Source organism: Bos javanicus, chromosome 11 (assembly GCF_032452875.1).
Source record: "Bos javanicus breed banteng chromosome 11, ARS-OSU_banteng_1.0, whole genome shotgun sequence".
NCBI classification, from domain to species: Eukaryota; Metazoa; Chordata; class Mammalia; order Artiodactyla; family Bovidae; genus Bos; species Bos javanicus.
This window is the reverse complement of record NC_083878.1, coordinates 8,890,452-8,909,645: the sequence shown is the minus strand read 5'-3', so window position 1 is coordinate 8,909,645 and position 19,194 is coordinate 8,890,452. Positions and strand designations below refer to the sequence as shown.

At 43.9% G+C, this 19,194-nt stretch overlaps 2 long non-coding RNA genes across 2 annotated transcripts in view; one reads left to right on the top strand and one right to left on the bottom strand.

Annotated features, from left to right (window-relative positions):
• LOC133256765 (uncharacterized) overlaps positions 1-4,220 on the top strand; it is an 81,168-nt gene extending 76,948 nt beyond the window's left edge. Inside the window, exon 4 of the long non-coding RNA XR_009739293.1 lies at positions 3,955-4,220. This is a non-coding gene — a long non-coding RNA (uncharacterized LOC133256765). The remainder of the gene's footprint in view (positions 1-3,954) is intronic.
• Positions 4,221-5,978: 1,758 nt separating this feature from the next.
• Positions 5,979-19,194, bottom strand: part of LOC133256764 (uncharacterized) — a 77,851-nt gene continuing 64,635 nt past the window's right edge. The window contains exon 2 of the long non-coding RNA XR_009739290.1: positions 5,979-18,764. This is a non-coding gene — a long non-coding RNA (uncharacterized LOC133256764). The remainder of the gene's footprint in view (positions 18,765-19,194) is intronic.

The window sequence follows — 19,194 nt, the reverse complement described above, 5'->3', positions numbered from 1 at the left end:
GCCAACAGCACTCTATGGTTTGCAAAGCAACTTCTCATGTATTAGCTTTTTGGATCCTTGCAGCACACTAATACTGTTGAAATTATTAACCTCATTTATGGACAAGAAACTCAGAAAGATTGAAGTAATTAAGCAATCAACAACAACAACAGAAATATGCCAGAACTGAGACTTTGAGCCAGGTATTCTGTCTTCTGGAATGCTTTTTTCAGCCAGAAAGGTCAGCTTCACAATGGAATGAGGTTCATCACATGTTAGGGGTGACAGCAAAATTAAGAAATGCTTGCTTTTACAGAAAACGACTGGTGGCATCTTGAAATGCACTCACAAATGTAGACGACATTTTCCCCCTGGTCTTTACCTCTTCCTCATTGTTTTCCTTATCCTCATTAGGGAGCCGAAAGCGACCCTCAGAGACAATTCTCATATTGCTCCAGTGAAAGAACAAAAGTCAAATAATTGCAGAGTGGCTATGGCTTGTGCCTGCAGTGATCTAATTCTGCTTCTCTCAGAGTCCTTAGTGCGCGCGTCACCTCTGCAGCCTTGCAGATGGATTGTTGTTGCTCACGGCTACCTTGAATCTCTCCCAGTGCATTGTCATACCGGTCTCATCCTCCAAAAAAACAGCTGTTCCTCTTGCATTGCAGACATGAAGACTGTCATTAAGTTCTCTGTTAGCTGCCTTGCTTTAGGCTAATTAAACCAAGATCCTATTGCATTTTTTTTTTCACAAAAACTATCCCAAGACTTTCATCATTTGGGGTTTTCATTCCTCTTGCACTCACACTTTCCTGTTCTCTACTCAGGCATCGCATGGCATCTCCAGATGCCAACAGTGAGAATTTAGATCAGTGGTTTTCAAAGTGTCGTCTCTGGATGAAGCAGCATCTGTACGACTAGGGGATTTGTTAGGAAAGCCGATCGACAGGCCCCAAGCTAACAAATCAGAAACGCTGGCACTGGGACCCATAGTCAGGCTTAACAAACAAACCCTCCAGGAATTCTGACGCATGGGAAAGTGAGAGAGGTATTTTCCAGCTCTCTCTTTCCCCTCCCTTTGTGGGGAAAAATGCTTTTGAGGCTCATTCATGTTGGTTGTGGCCCCATGACTTGCCCTGGCCAATGGAATGTGAGTTGATGTGAGACAAGAGTTAAGTGTGCTGCTGTGGCTTGGGTTGACTCTTGCACACAAGTGACTGAGCATAAGAAAGACACACCCCTGGAACAGAACAGTTTGTTTCAAAAAGAAGTGGAATGAAATTATGGTTGCCATGGGGGACAAATGGGGTAAGGGTTACCTAGGGAGTGTGGGAAGGACGTGCACACACTGCTGCATTTAAAATGGATAACCAACAAAGACCTGCTGTATAGCACAGGGAACTCTGCTCAATGTCATGTAGCAGCCTAGATGCAAAGGGAGTTTGCGGGAGAATGGATACATGCATGTGTATGGCTGAGTCCCTTTGAGGTCCACCTGAAACTATTACAACATTATTAATCAGCTATTCAGTTCAGTCACTCAGTCGTGTCTGACTCTTTACGTGGCATGCCCCATGGACTGCAGCATGCCAGGCTTCTCTGTCCTTCACCATCTCCTGGAGCTTGCTCAAACTCATGTCCATCAAATCTTTGATGCAATTCAACCATCTCATCCTCAGTCGTCCCATTCTCCTCCTGCCTTCAATCTTTCCCAGCATCAGGGTCTTTTCCAGTGAGTTGGTTCTTCGCATCAGGTGGCCAAGGTATTGGAATTTCAGCTTCAACATCAGTCCTTCCAATGAATATTCAGGACTGATTTCTTTTAAGATTGACTGGTTTGATCTTGCAGTCCAAGGGACTCTCAAGAGTCTTCTCCAACACCACAGTTCAAAAGCATCAGTTCTTCAGCACTCAGCTTTCTTTATAGTCCAACTCTCACATCCATACATGACCACTGGAAAAACCATAGCTTTGACTATATGGACCTTTGTTGGCAAAGTAATGTCTCTGCTTTCTAATATGCTGTCTAGGTCAATCATAGCTTTTCTTCCAAGGAAATTTAATCAGCTATACTCCAATGTAAAATAAAAAATTTTTTCAAAAAAGTAGTGGAAGCAGAGATGAGATCTTTAGAAGTCTGTCTCCTTACAGTCTTGACTCTACGATGAACAGTATATGACACATGAGGACACACGCACGCATCCAGTGCACAGTCTATCACACGGGCTGCTAAAGCAAACAAACAAGTGAGAAATAAATAAATGGGGAGAAGTGATTAGATGAAGTACAGTGTGCATTTTAGGTTAACTTTGTTTACAGAACATTTTGGATTCTTTATGGATAAAATAAAACCCTGATCACAGCAGATTCAATGAATATAGCAGATTAAGTAAATAACTTTCTCACCTTCTGTGATGCCTGGAGAGAGATGGGAGCTGTCATTGGCTGGTTCAGTAAGATGAACATTCGACTCCACTGGGTTCTCTGAATATGCCTCGCAGTTGTCCCTTTTTTATCCCTCTGGTCCTTCATGATGTTGCTATATCTGAAGGGGATCATGACCCTCATGTCATTTTCTGCACTTCTGATGTTTGCATAGTCATCTCCTTTATTGCTGCTGCTGCTGCTAAGTCTCGTCAGTCGTGTCCGACTCTGTGCGACCCCATAGACAGCAGCCCACCAGGCTCCTCCATCCATGGGATTTTCCAGGCAAGAGTACTGGAGTGGGTTGCCATTGCCTTCTCTGATCTCTTTTATTAAACAGCTTCTATTTGAAACACCTAGAAAGGGGCCAACCCAGCCACTTCTGGAGAAGCCCAACTAACCCCATGAAGAAAGACCAAATGGAGAGCCCTCGAGACTACAGAAGAGAAAAAGATGCCCAGAAAGCCCCCAGCTGTTATGTCTCCTGCAACTGCCTAGGAGGTCCTGAGGCAGAACCATTGAGCCTGTGTGTCAGGAACTAGCCCGTCCCTAATTCCTGACCCAAAGACCCCACAAGAGAGATGACAAGGGGAAGGCTGCTGCTTTGCACAGCTACATTCTGGAGTGGTTTGTTACACAGCGTTGGATGCTAAGGCACCACCTGGGGACCCAGTGCCATTTCGTGTGCTGAGGTTCATTTGTTTGAAAACACAGAAGCCCTTGGTCTCATGAAGGATACAGAACAGGTAGAAACAGAGAAAACAGAGGTAAGTAGACTCAACACCTGTCAAAGAGATAGGATGGGATGGTCAGGAAGAATGGCAGAGAATAGGAATGACCACCGGTGGCCAGCACTGTCATGGCATTTTGGGGTGAAGGAGAGGAAGTTGCTCCTTTCCCCACTTACTTGCTGCTAGTGGGATGGGAATTAAGGTGAAGAAGGACCAAGACAGAGAAAGGAAGAAAGATAGAAACTTAAAGCCTCACTGAGAACAACTGTAACTTGAGCAACACAAAGACATTTTAAACCAATTTCTGTATGTGTGGGCATGTTAAGTTGATTCCGTCATGTCCAACTCTTAGTGACCCTATGGACCCCAGGGTAGCCCACCAGGCTGCTCTGTCCATAGGATTCTCCAGGCAAGAATCCTGGAGTAGGTTGCCATGCCTTCCTCCAGGGGATCTTACCGACCTAGGGATCGAATCTGTGTCTCTTGCATCTCCTGCATTGGCAGACCTGTTCTTTACCAGTTCCTAGATATGAGCTAAATGCTGTTACAATAGTCTCCCTTTTGGGGGCACTCAGGGGTCACACTTCCTTAAAGGTACTCATTGTTAAGCCATGGGCATAACCATGCCTAGCCCTAGACACTTTGTGGCTGGAACAAAGAGTAAAGTAAGTGTACACTCCCTGCTACCTCCACCACATAATTTGTAGCAGTTTAATCTTCCTACTTGTCTCTGTTTATGAATTTCTTATAGAATTATTTAATGATGTGCGTTCAATGAGCAGTTTTAAAATGTACTTAATTTTACCATTTCTTTTCTCAGTGATGCAGTGAGGCTGAATGCCATACCTCAAAGGTAGCGGGTAGAATGTGGCTGAGAGAAAAATCATCTAACGCCAGACAACTGACACCGAAGCGGCTGCCAACACTCCATCTCTGGATCCCAATAACCTTGACTGGATGCTGGGAACTTCACAGATCAAAGGAAGAATGGATCACGTTAAAGAAATAGCATCGGATGAATCTCATGCCTGGTCTTGAACGCCCCCCCCCCCTCATGTCTCTCAACACCCTATCACTTGAAAGGAATGAGCTTTACAAGGCAGATTCAATACAAGCAGAGGATGGAGGATGAAATCTTAAATTGAGTCAGTAGTTTGGGAAAGGAGACCTGAAGAATATGCCCGGTAACACTGCAGGAACGTGTTACTCTGATGAGCTCAGGAATCACCTGTACATCTGACATCAGTGACTATTAGTAACTTCCCCAACAGCTCAGTGGTAAAGAATCTGCCTGTCAATAAAGGAGATGCAGGAGACGTGGGTTCCATCCTAGGTGGGGAAGATCCCCTGGAGGAGCGCATGGCAACCCACTCCAGCATTCTTGCCTGGAAAATTCCATGGATAGAGGAACCTGGCGGGCTACAGTCCAAATGGTTGCAGAGTCAGACATGACTGAGCAACTGAGCATACACATCAAACAACACCATCAAAAAAAAAAAAAGAAGGAAAAATAAACTGTCATATCTTACCTTATACACACTTCAGGAGTTCAGGTATTTTTAAATGTAAAACTTTTAAGTGTAATACAAAAAATTAGTTGAAAGATATAAATATGTTTTTGACTTCGTGAAAGAAACACTTCATAGTTTACACCATCCATTCTTGAGGAAGAACCTCACCACTCATGAATTACTGGTTTCTTCTCGTGGCTAAATATTCACTCTCTATCTGTCTGGTTCATATTTTTTCCATTGAGTTTTTAGAACTCAGAAATAAAGAGTCCATTTGAAATTCTGTGCACAAGGGATTTTATTATAAATTGTGGTAAGCTGGCAAAACTCGTGTTAACTTCTGCCAACCAGTGTGGGAAGTTTGGTTGGTTAGTTCGAGATGACTGACTGCTCCATGGATAATCTACTAGAATCATATCACTTAAAAAGAATTAAATTCATTTAATTTTCCTCGGAAAAATATACTTAGAACATTTTAGTCTTAAGATTTAGGTGTTAAAATTTACGTGTGTGAATTAAAAAAAAAACACATTTATTTATTTGGCCCTTTCACTGTGGCTCTCGGGCTTCTCCAGTTACGATTCCTGGGTTCAGCAGCTGTGGGGAGCAGGCCCAGTTGCTCCTTGGCAAGTGGGATGTTAGTTCCCAGAGCAGGGATTGAACCTGCATCCCCAGCACTGGAAGGCAGACCCTCAACCACTGGACCACTGGGGAAGTCCCTGAAGCTTTTTTTTTTTTCTTTTAAATCAGTACTACTAAGTTACTTTAATGTTTAAAATAGTATTCAATTGAAAACAATCCTCAAACAATAGTTCCTAGAAGCTTGCCTGAACATTATATAAAAAAGCCCAAATTGTGAACTTCACAGGTAACTTACATACCACTTATGACTGCAAATTCATGAACTTTGTTAATTTTTCTCGAGTTTGTCTCTATACAGTTCGCATTTGAAAGTGTGAAAGTGTTAGCCACTCGGTCATGTCCAACATTTTGCGACCCCATGGACTGTAGCTTGCCAGGCTCCTCTGTCCATGGAATTCTCCAGGCAAGAATACTGGAGTGGGTTGCCACTCCTTTCTCCAGGGGATCTTCACAATCCAGGGATTGAAGCCAACCTAGGGATCGAACTCAACCTAGGGATCGAATCTGGATCTCCTGCATTGCAGGTGGATTCTTTACCATCTAAGCCACCTAGGAAGTCAGTTCACATTCATAAAAACAAAAATAGGTGTAAAGATGCTCTGAAAAGCTTGGTTTGGGAACAGATTGGAATTTGGGTTTTACTCATTGAGGATAAGCAACACTGGCCACTAATGTAGAAAACAGATTGCGCTTTTTTAATGGGACATTCAATAAGACTTTATTAGCATCTATTAGGTTCAACAAAAAGCTCAGGAAATCACATTAATGAGCATCGTATATCAGCGTGTCTGTTATTAAATGACAGTATTCCTGAAAACTAGCAAGCCATATAGTACTTTAGACTTTTTTTTTACCTTTATCTTTAGAATTAGCTGACATTCTATCCTGTTACACTGGCCTGACTATTAGTAATAGTGAACCAATTTATAAACCCATTAGTGACACTTTTTCCAGAAGATAAAAACAGTCAAAATTATCTGGCAGCAATTAATCTTAATGGCTGTATGCAGTAAACAGCAATGGGCTAATTCCAGCTCTGTCAGCCCCATCAAACAATCCTGCATTAGGCCGCCTTTCAGCGATCCATTAAGCATATTCAGAACAACAACAAATTCAATGCTGAAGGCATATGCACTAAACATTACAACAGTGATCTTCTGAAGCCATCATTATCTCTTAAATAGTACTTCCCCCATGTATTATCATTATGCTGTACATTAGAAATACTTTGATTAAACTCCCTTAATTCATAACAGACAGCTGCAGACCATTTATGCAGTTAATCTCAACACAACAGCTATTGAGGAAATATAACCAATGAAGGCTGTAAACTGGAAGTCATTACTATGAAAGATACTGGTTTTCCAGTCCTCTTAGAGCAGAGTGCATCATGAGGATGGGCTTGGGGTCTACAAGGATGGGAGAAGCCGTTAAGTACCTTCCGCTCTTCTCTGGAGCATCTGTCTGGAGGGTTGTTGTGTTGTAGGCTGGGTGTGTGACCAGTTTAGACAGAGCTGTTTCCTGGGTGCTGACCCTTCCAAGGGTCTGACTGAGAAGAACCAGTGCTTTGGTTGACTTCTATTTCTCAGCATTGGTAACAGGAAGTCAAGGCTCTGGTTATACAAATAATCTCATTGATTTCACAGAATTGTTACCGCAAAGATGGACAAAAGCACTCTGCTTGTGTCTCATCCTCAGCAACGGTTTCTGACTTCCTTTCCACACGCCGTTGTCTGTGAAGGTTTAATTCATAGTACTTGAGTTCACATACTTAAATGATCTCTAGAGACTTCACTGGTAGTCCAGTGATTAAGAATCCTCCTTGCAATGCTGGGGACATGGGTTCGATCCCTGGTAAGGGAACTAAGATTCCACGTCCCATAGAGCAATGAAGCCCGAGGCAGACAAAAAAAAATATATATATATATATATAATCACATGTGTGCGTGAACACACACACATGCATAAAACTTTAAAAAATGATCTCTACCCAATTTAACCTGGATGTTTTCTTTGCCATGTGTGTGGTATCTTCACTGAACAATTCAGAAAAATCCCGGGCAAAACCCCACCCCAATCTAAGAAGCCACACCCAAGTTCATGTTCTGCTGAGTAAAATACGCACTGGCTTAATTTGATGAACAAGAAACCTGTGTAAATTTTCCCCAAAATATACCTTCACAAACTCTTTCCGTTTCGCAGGTAGAGAAACCATAAACATGCACATGAATGGGTTCTATGTGCCTGGTGATTTCCCCCTCACATAGGGTTTGTTTCAAAGTCCTAAACCACAGACATCGTGTCTACCGTTTGATGAAAGGGCCAACTAATTAAAACATAAATTTCGCATCCCCTTGCCAACTCCGACAGTACATTCAGTTTTCAGGCTGAGTGTTGATGAATTAAATATTGATTCCAAATGTAAAGCACCCTCATTGTAGAGCGATAAGGGTTTAGCTTCCAGAGGCAGAGACCAATCCCCGTGGCGGTTTACACTGACCGTTTTGGGGGATTTCAACTCTGTGGTTAAGTCAGCCCGTCCCTCCAAGACACCCGTGAACTTGAGATTGTTCGTGCTTGCTGTTCGTCTACAGAGAGTAGCTGGGCTGGGTGGAGGTGACTCAACACATCTCTTTGGCCCCTTGGTGACTTCTGGTGCCCTCCATCCCCGCTGTCGTATCCCCATCTACCCCCTCCTAGAACACCACACTTTTTACAAAACGGCAGTGCTGAAGAACTTCCCTTATTTTTTTCTCACTTCCCTTAAATTTGTTTGAAAGCCATGGATATAGTGACTGCTTGTTCTCTTATTTCTCAGACTTGCATTTGTGACCCAGAAAAAGAACTGCACTTTAAAAAACAATAATTTTTATTTATTTTTGGCTGTACTGGGTCTTTGTTGCTGCAAGGGCTTTTCTCTAGGTGTGGCAAGTGGGAGCTTCTCTTTGTTGCAGTACACAGGCTTCTAACTGATGGCTTCTCTTGCTGTCAAACACAGTCTCTAGAGTGCTCGGGCTTCAGTAGTTGTGGTGCCTGGGTTTAGTTGGTCCACAGCCTGTGGATTCTCCCCAGACCAGGGATCGAACCTGTGTATCCTGCATTGGCTGGTGGATTCTTATCCACTGGACCAATAGGAAGTCCAAGTTCTTGCACTTGTGATGAAATCTCCAAATCTCCATTTGACATCCTGAGGTCAGTTTCAGGCCCTAGGTACAGTTTGGACCAGTTGAGCTTTCATCCACGTTGAAAGGTCTTCCCATCCTGAGACCTCGCTCCCTGCCACTGCCAACTGACGAGGCACAGATCAGCTTGAGAAGTAGTGTCTCATCGTAGAAATTCACAGCGCCCATCAGCATAGCAAAGTCTCCGAGAAGTTCTAGAAAAAAGAAACCTGTTTCGACTGTGATTGACTCAGCAGTCTATCCGGTAGATTTTTCCATCTGTGGAATAACTGTTCCCATCTCACAGGGCATCCATCTTTTATAGTCTATATTTTGGGGACAATTTTTTTTCTAAATCCAAGCTTGTAATATTATTGCCTCAAGATTAATCTGTGATAGGAAAGAACCAGTCTGTGACTTGATTAATTATTCTTTCTTCTAACTTTCGTTTGTAAGATTTGGTTGAACTTAAAGATACTCCACTCTGGACGAGTGTGTGTGTTAGTTGCTCAGTTGTGTCTGACTCTTTTGCAAATGTATCAACTGCAACCCGCCAGGCTCCTCTGTCCATGGAATTCTCCAGGCAAGAATACTGGAGTGGGTGGCTGTTTCCTTCTCCAAGGAATCTTCCCAATCCAGGAATTGAACCCGGGTTTCCTGCATTGCAGGCAGATTATTTACTGTCTTAACCACCAGGGAAGCCTGTTGTTGACAAGTGGCCATCCTCAAATGCAAGTGTGTTTGGAATTCACAAGCCTGTTATACTTCGACTGACGTTGCCATTCACTCCAGGAATCTAACTGCGTCAGTGTTTATAGAGAAATTTTTTTTTCTGATGGAGTGTAAGTTTTTCTTCAACTAATGATTAGATCTTTGCAACTGATGTTAAACATATGGATAATTCACGAATGTGCTAATTTACCCTGCTGTGGAACATTATCTTAGCTACAACACAATTATATCGTGCATCCAGAGTTCTATCTAGACATATTTACATACATCAGTATCTATGTCTATTCAGGAAACTTCAAATTATGAGCAGGTAACTTCTACAGGCTAATTTGAAGTATGCTGCTGGGGAGCTTAGTATACACTTTTGAAAAGAAATGTATTACAAATCGTGTTTATGTTTCAGATCTAACCTATAAAAGTCTGTTTAATCCACTGCATCTGCATGGCTGAAAAGCTCCATACGGTAATAAGCCAGATATCAGTACAGTTGCCATGCTGGTAAATTAAACCAAGTAGAAAAATCATAAGGTGACGAAATTAACGAAGAAATCCTTGTCAAGGTTTGATCTAAAATGCTAATGCTTGAGGAAATATAGGTTTAGTTTTAAAAGATGAGGTCGTAGACTGAAATATGTGTGTGTGTGTGAATGTTTGTGTGAATGTGAGTGTATGTGTGAGTGTATGTGTGAGTGTATGTGAGTGTGTGTGTGTCGCTTCTGATGTGACTATCTAATTGCATTATTTCTAATTATTCTTTTAAACATCCTCTCCAACCCCAGTGCCCCGTTATAGACACCTCACAGCAAGTCTCTTTCCAGGAAAAGGAGTTGGAGTCCTGTACAGACAATAAGAGAAACAGATAATGAGAGAGTAGAAAAAAGATTGTTCCTTAGGAAATCTAGGTAAGAACTGGCAGCAATAAGGAACGGAGAAGCTAGCTTTTTTTCTCTCTCACACACGCACATACACACAGAGAGAAGAAACAGAGTTCCATTGATGGATTTAGGTGAAATGTGAAGAGTGACATACAGGTCATCTTGGGAACAGCACATGTGCGGTCATTTTTCTGCAGGTGGAAGAAGAGGAGAAGGGGTCAAGGGTGGGGAGAAAAGTCTGGCCACCATGTGCCTGGTGTCCAGCTTGTCTCCAATTCTGCTGCAAATACCTCCAAGCCACCCAGCTCCAACTTTTACAGAGATCCCTGCTGTAGAGTTTGCTTGCTGTGACTGAGGTCTAGCTCCTCTTTCCCACTTTGCTGTCTAGCTCTCCACGGAGTAGTTGCTACCCAGACACCTCAGCCCTCATTAGCCCTTTCCCCAAGGAGGCTGGCCCCTGTCTTCTCTGTCCCACACGCTGCCTTCCTCCCAACACGGACCCTTCTCCAGCCCCACCGCCACCTCCTCCTCTCCCCAAGGCTCCCAGTTGCTTCCTCTGTTTCGGATCCTATCATCTGGGCTCAAGTTAACTTTCCCTCCTGTCCATGCTTCTACTTGCCCCCGTTCATGCTTTTGCTATTCTTGGAGTAGCTTTAATAAATGCCAGCTCAGCCTCAGCAGAACCCTCCTGAATCCCACACCCAGTGAGCACCACCCATCCTCTCTTCTCGTCTCCCCTCCTGGGTGTCAGCTCTTCTGACCTCCTGACTACTCCTCAAATGCACAGTGCTTACTCTCCTGGCCCCCTCCCCCTCACTCCTTCCCTATTAGCTGCCTCCTACTCACCAATACGGAGTTCATTTATCACATCTCTGGAACTTCTCAGTCTCTAACTAGGTAAGATGCTCCTACTCACTAAATTATAATTCATGGAACTGTAATGACTTTCTTTTCTCCTTTTGACCTGCTTGAAAACAATGATGGTGTCTCTTAGTTTGCATCAGGAGCTTGCAGACTACTTCTTGGAACATAGTAGGTACTTAAAAAATATTCACTGGATGAATGGACCAAGGAGTAGACAGAAATGCTAAATACAGTTGATAGCACGTCTTTCAGGCATGCCGTAGAGCTGCAGAATTCTCAGATGGTTGACAGTCAGTTATTAGTTAGTAGATGTGAACTACATTATATGGAGAAAAATATATGTGTAACATTCACATAAAAGATGAATAATGCTGGTCTGCTTGTGGTAGGATTATGAGTGGTTTTATTTGACTTTTGCAGGTATGAGTGTCTTGGTTAAATTTTTTTTTTTTTTTTTGGAAAAGCTTGGGTTATTTTCATTATGAGAAAAACAGAGATAATGGGAAAAATGCAGTGTCTGCTTAAACATGGTTCATGACTGCAAAGAGACAGGGCACACAGGGCCCACTGCTGCCTCCTGTGTGTCCCTTGGGTCTCTGGTCTCTTGGGCTCTTCTTCCCGTCTGTCTCCCTCAGCTTCTTATTTCCTCCATGGTGTCTGTGATTGGAGATTTGGCCTTGACCGGGAAGACTGGGCTCAGGTTTGAATGTGGCTGGACTGCTTCCAATATCAGTATGATGGTCCATGCTGGCATTTCTCTACTGAGCTGTTGTTTTATTGTTTAGTTGCTAAGTTGTGTCCCGCTATTTTCGACCCCAGGGACTGCAGCATGCTAAGCTTCTCTGTCCTTCACTATCTCCTAGAGTTTGCTCAAACTCATGGACATTTCGGGGAAGGCAATGGCACCCCACTCCAGTACTCTTGCTTGGCAAATCCCATGGATGAAGGAGCCTGGTAGGCTGCAGTGCATGGGGTCACTAAGAGTTAGACACGACTGAGCAACTTCACTTTCACTTTTTACTTTCATGCATTGGAGAAGGAAATGGCAACCCACTCCAGTGTTCTTGCCTGGAGAATCCCAGGGACAGGGGGAGCCTGGTGGGCTGCCGTCTATGGGGTCACAAAGAGTTGGACATGACTGAAGTGACTTAGCAGCAGCAGAAGCATGTCCATTGAATCAGTGATGCCGTCCAACTATCTCATCCTCTGCTGCCCCATTCTCTTCCTGCCCTCAGTCTTTCCCAGCATCAGGGTCTTTTCCAATAAGTCAGCTCTTCACATCAGGTCGCCAAAGTATTAGAGTTTCAGCTTCAGCACCAGTCCTTCAGGTGAATGTTCAGGGCTGACTTCCTTTAGGATTGACTAGTTTGATCTCCTTGCAGTCCAAGAGACTCTTAAGAGTCTTCTCCAACACCACAGTTCAAAAGCATCAATTCTTCGGTACTCAGCTTTCTTTATGGTCCAACTCTCACATCCATACATGACTACTGGGAAAACCGGCAGAGTAATGTCTCTGCTTTGTAATGCCATATCTGGGTTTCTCATGGCTTTTCAGCTGGACCTATTGTTGATTGGCTGGTTGTTGTTGCTGAGGTTCTCGAAAGTTGTGGTGAAGGGATGCTCAGCCTTGCTTCTCCCAGTGTTCATAGGGATGTATGTTTGCTGCAAGGGGAGCGTCACGGTCAGTCCCTTACTTGCTTCAAAATACATCGTACCAATTTTTCATTAGCAGGCAGAGTAGCTGGTTTGCTGAGCTCAGTTGCTCAGTAGGGTCAGACTCTTTGTGACCTAATGGACTGTCACTGGCTCCTCTGTCACACCCACCAGGATCCTCTGTCCTTGGGATTTCCCAGGCAAGAATATTGGAGTGGGTTGCTGTTTCCTACTCCAGGCTTGGTTTACCAAGCTAAAATAAAGGAACCCAGCCAAAGCCCCCACACCAGCCCCCTCCAACAGCCACGTGTGTCCCGAGCTTTCCTCTGGATCATTAAGACAGCACCTTTGCCCATGGCGGGGCCAAGCACAGAGCCCACCCCATAAACGCTGTTCATGGGCTAGTCCTTCTGAGCCCCAGTGAATGAGCCTTTCATTCCTATGAAAGTTAGCAAATTCTCTCAAATAGCAATGCAATATTTAATGTTTTTCCCTAACTCGACATCTACAGGCATTTTTTAGGAAAATTGGTGTGCTAGTCTAACACTATTAAAGATGATCAAGAAAAAACATAACGATACTTGAAATGGGCCAACCTTCTGCATTCATGAAGGCTTCAGGTGACCGAAGGCTTTGTTTTAATGACAGAGTATACTGATATGCTAAATTAATTGAGTTCAACATTCATTTAGGGGGCAACTCATTCATTTACAGTACCATGCACCTATGCTAGGGGCTTTGGGGGAATAAAACTGAAATGAAACCTGGTTTGTGGCCTCAAGGAATTTATAATATGGTGCTTGTAAATGAACTGAGATATAAATCCTCTCCTTCTGATCATAACTCAGTAGAATAAACATTTTTATTTCCATTTATTGGAGGGTTTTCTTTTAGCTGAGATTGACTCTGATCCTCTCCTTGAAAATTTCGGTAACTTACAAACTGCATTATCCATAACTTTTTGGCGTGCTTCTATTTGCTCATTGATCTCTTCATTTACGTCCTCACTCAACAAATATTTATTCAATGCTCCTCTAGGCCAGGAACTGTTCTAGGAGCTTAGATATAGTGGTGAGCAAAACAACATGTGCTCACACACACACACACACACACTCCTTACCGGGAATGAATACTGGCTTCAGAGAGACAGAAAGAGTCTGGAAAGGTGAGGAGCCCTTCTGAATCAGGGTGTTGCAGGGGACTCCCCAAGAATCTGGCATCTTAATGGAGATGTGACAATTCTAGAGGGCAAGCAAAGGAAACAGAAGTCCCAGCAAAAGCAGAGGCCTGAACCACAGCATAGGAAGAGGGTCTGCATGACAATGAAAAGGGCAAAGCAGCCGAGATGAGAGGAGTGGGTAGAAGGTGAGGGCTGAGCCATGATCAGTCTTCAGATGTGAGGGGCTTGTTGGCCAGGAATCAAGGCCGAGGGGCCACATCCCAAGCGGAGGAGGTTCAGCTTAGAAGAGGCTCAACCTGATCTTCCTTAAAATTGTGAATCACTGTATTGTACACCTGTAACTTACATAATGCTGCTGCTGTTGTTTAGTCGCTAAGTCATATCTGACTCTTTTGAGACCCCTCTGACTGTAGCTCGCTAGGCTCCTCGGTCCATGGAAATTTCCAAGCAAGAATACCGGAGTGGGTTGCCATTTTCTTTTCCAAGGGATCTTCCCGACCTAGGGATTGAACTCAAATCTCTTGCATCCCAGGTGGATTCTTTACTCCTGAGCCACTAGGGAAGCTGAACTTATATAATACTGTTTATCAACTGTACTTCAAATTTTTAAAAAAGGAAGATCACTTTGACTCCTCTGTGGAGAAGAGCCTGTAGAATAAGTTAACAAAAAATAAAGGGGGCTTAGATGGTAAAGAATCCACCTGCCAGGGAAGGAGATGCAGGTTCTATTCCTGGGTCAGGAAGATCCACTGGAGGAGAAAATGGCAGACTACTCCAGTATTCTTGCCTGGAGAATCCCATGGACAGAAGAGCTTGACAGGCTATAGTCCATGGGGTTGCAAAGAGTCTGACACAGCTGAGCACGCATACACGAGCACACCCCTGATGTGGGGTTTTAAGGGCCTGACCTCCTTGCTCCACACTGGGGTGACTTGGAAGGGCCATGCCGGCCCTAGAGCCCCTTGAGTCCGCTGGGACATTGTTGGCACTGAAGCCTGGTGTTCCCCTCTGTCCAGTCCCACTCTGGACATGGACCAGTCCCACTTAGTGCCGATGCATCTCCCTACTGACACTCCTGCAGCCCACACTTCAACTCTGTCTGTACTTCTTGGGAGAGCATCATTGTGTGAGAAAGCAAAGTGCCTTTGAGGCAGCTCAGGACTCCTGGGAGCATTTTGAGAATGTGAATCTTCACAGGGACCTTCGGGGCGCTTCCGGCTGACTAGGGTCTCTCAAGCAGTGTTCAGCAAGAACGTGGGGTTTCTACCCTCGCTCCAGGGTTAGTCAGGGAATGCAGGGCTGGGTCCACAGTGGTGACTCAGTTAGCATGTATTAAAAGGCATAAGCTCCCATCACAAACCTTTATCCCAGTCACATGTGAACTAACCCTGTGCTCTGGGTTTGGAAGGTTCCCAAGGAGCAGCTGGCACTGGATCTGGAATGACTTGCAGCTCCTGAGGGCAAGGGTGGAGTTTTCCACACCCATTTATGAGGGGCCAGGTGAGAAAGAGGTCAGGACTGTGGTTCCTCCTTGGGGTCAAGGAGGAAGAATGGTGTGACATGCTGTGCAAACTGCCAGAGACCTGGACCATCTCCCAGAGTCAAGTGAGAAAACAGAACAGCACAGAGAAATGAGACAGAGCAGCAAGGGAAATTCAGAGATCACCTAGACACGGAGAAGTTCCTTTCTCAAGGATTTTGAGCCAGTACTAAAGTTTATAGTGAAGTGTTAGTTGCTCAGTCTTGTCCAACTCTGCGACCCCATGCACTGTAGCCCACCAGGCTCCTCTGTCCATGGGACTTCCCAGGCAAGAATACTGAAGTACGTTGCCATTCCCCTCTTTAAGGGATCTTCTTAACTCAGGGATTGAACCTTGGTCTCCTGCACTGCAGGCAGATTCTTTACCGTCTGAGCCACCAGGGAAGCCCTTACTATAATTTATAACTTCATCCCAAATAATTTTATTTATTCCTCTATTTTATTATTCCTTTCATATCTCTTCCTAAAGTGCTTCAAGAATAATTTTTTTGCAAGTATCTTTCATATGAATTGGCACATTGACATAAAAAAGTTACATTATTAATTTAGCTACAATAAAGAAGTATTAAGTATCAATATATATAAGCATGGATGTTGCTGAATCTAAGTCTATACGTTATTGTATTTCAGTCTGAGGGTAGGCAACAAAATTTGTTGTTAATTTGAAATCTGTGTATGAAATAATGAAATGAAATGAAAATCAAGAGAAAACAAAAGCATCCAAATAGGTTGTATTAAAAAGAATAAATAGAGTCTTCCCTGGTGGTCTAGAGGATAAGACTCCCCCTTCCATTGCAGGGGATGCTGGTTCGATCCCTGGTCGGGGAGCTAAGATCTCACATGCCTTGTGGCCCAAAAAACCAAAACATAGAGCTGAAACAGCATTGTAACAAATTCAATAAAGAGGAAAGAATGGTCCCCAGCAAAAGTATTTTGAAGAAAGGGATAACTAGTTGAGTCCATTTACCATAGGGTTTTAATCAGTATTTCCTAGTTTCTTGCTGCCATGGTCTGGGATGGGTCTCACTCTAACCAACTGCCATTGCTTTCGCAGGAAGCAGAGTGGCTCAGTGGTCCAGGCTCATGAAGCCCATCCTGGGTTCAGATCCTGGCTCCATTCTCCAGCTGCACGGCCTGGAGTGAGTCACCTAGTCCTTGTGGTTCAGATTCCTCATTCATAAAATGGGGATGAAAGCAATGCTGTGTGTATGCCTGTGTGCTCAGTCACTCAGTTGTGTCTGATTCTTTGCAACCCCATGGACTGTATCGTGGAAGACTCCTCTGTCCATGGGGTTCTCCAGGCAAGAATGCTGGAGTGGGTTGCCCTTCCCTCCTTCAGGGGATCTTCCCAACCCAGAGGTTGAGCCTGTGTCTCCTTTATTGCAGGTGGATTCTTTACCCACTAAGCCACCTGGGAAGCCCTGAAAACAATAATGCATACTTTATAAGGTGGTTTTGAGCAGTTCATATACATCAAGTGCAAAACATTGCCTGGCACCCAATCAGATCAGATCAGATCAGATCATTCACTCAGTTGTGTCAGCACGCCAGGCCTCCCTGTCCATCACCAACTCCCGGAGTTCACTGAGACTCACGTCCATTGAGTCAGTGATGCCATCCAGCCATCTCATCCTCTGTCGTCCCCTTCTCCTCCTGCCCCCAATCCCTCCCAGCATCAGAGTCTTTTCCAATGAGTCAACTCTTCGCATGAGGTGGCCAAAGTACTGGAGTTTCAGCTTTAGCATCATTCATTCCAAAGAAATCCCAGGGCTGATCTCCTTCAGAATGGACTGGTTGGATCTCCTTGCAGTCCAAGGGACTCTCAAGAGTCTTCTCCAACATCACAGTTCAAAAGCATCAATTCTTTGGCGCTCAGCCTTCTTCACAGTCCAACTCTCACATCCATACATGACCACAGGAAAAACCATAGCCTTGACTAGACGGACCTTTGTTGGCAAACTAATGTCTCTGCTTTTGAATATGCTATCTAGGTTGGTCATAACTTTCCTTCCAAGGAGTAAGCGTCTTTTAATTTCATGGCTGCAGTCACCATCTGTAGTGATTTTGGAGCCCAGAAAAATAAAGTCTGCCAGTTTCCACTGTTTCCCTATCTATTTCCCATGAAGTGGTGGGACCAGGTGCCATGATCTTCATTTTCTGAATGTTGAGCTTTAAGCCAACTTTTTCACTCTCCACTTTCACTTTCATCAAGAGGCTTTTGAGTTCCTCCAAATAATTGGCTATCACTCACATGGAGTTCTGCTTTAAAAAAGAGTGCGCCCAAGATATTTTGAAGGAGTTTGTGTGTGTGTATCACAGTTGGTTCTTCTCACTTTCAAATGTCACTGAGAGGATCATAGCACACAAACTTACAAAGGCTCTTTGGGAATCAAACACAGCGACCAGGGAAGACTGAGGCCCACCACCACCACCAGGGGAAGTGCCCCTGGCTTTTCTCTCATTTCCAGCTGTGCAATTCATTCATCCTAGCCTTGGAGAAATATTTTACTTTATGAATTTCATTTCTCAAATCTGTGAAATGGGCACAAAATACTTAACTCTCTAGAGTTCAGGACAAAATACTTGCTGAAAAGTCAGATCACTCAGGACTCAATAGGAGCTGGTCAGGTAATATCTCATATGGCAGCTCATCCTTGGTTTTAAAAGAATATTCTGGATGAGGGGTGGTCTCCTTTAGTCAGTACAGTGGCATTGCTTCTTTGCCAGTGCCTGCAGCATGCTACTGGGGCATCTGGACTTGAGCCTTGATTATCCCTTTCCCCACTGGCCAGCTCAGGCTGTGAATGAGTCTTGCTTTGGAGTCCATCAGACCAGGGTTCAATTCAAGCTCTGAGAAAGCAGAGAGACAGGCAACCTCCTATGGGGTCTGATACCCCAGCTCACCGATGGCTGTGAACAAAAAGGAAGCATCAAACAAGACGCAGGACCCAGCCTTGGTGGCCTCCTTCTCTTCTTTCCTCTGTTCAGGGCTGCTGTTCTTACATCTGCAAAGCTCCACACTTGGTGTACCATAGGTGCTTCATCCAAGGAGGCAGAATTGGAGATTGTGATATACAGGTGCGATGCAAGCATGCTCAGTTGTGCCTGACTCTCTGCGACTCTGTGGACTGTAGCCTACCAGGTTCCACTGTCCAAGGAATTCTCCAAGCAAGCATACTGAAGTGGGTTACCATTTACTACTTTAGGGAGTCTTCCTGTCTCAGGGATTGAACTGCATTGAACTTGTCTCCTGCATTACAGGCGGATTCTTTACTGCTGAGCCACTTGGGAAGCCCCATAGTTACACTACCCTCATTTAATTTGAAGAATTAACATGGAGAGGTTTGGTGGTACTTATTTCCAAAGTCCAATCTGGGAACACATCTTTCAACATGAGCTTGGATTGTGGTTTTTCTGTGGCGCATATGTCTGTTTCCGTATCACTTCTTATCTCAATGTCTTCATTACTCAACTAAAACAAGCAGACAGACAAAAAAAAAAAAAAAAAGAGAAGAGGTGAGAGATTGGTTCATTTCCATTCCCACCATATATTTAACTTACAGTGAAATTTCAGAGGAGTTTTCTCATTTTAGGTACCTCATTTTCCCATTCTCTGAAATGGGTACAGAGTTAATCCCAAGAGTTAGAATTTAGTGAAAAGTATTTGGACAGCTGATTGCATTTTGTCCATTCTATTGGAATTAACTCAGAAATATATTTATTGATTTTAGCATTAGAGATTTCATGATCATCTAAAAGATTCAACAGCCATGTCCACAAAAAGATGCTATTAGGGGTTACCAGAAAATTTATGGCCCTGGGCGCATTACCCTTTCCATTTTATTCTTCTCCTACAAGTTTACACCACTGTGAAAATTCTTTCAGGGTTAGGTAGCATCTCA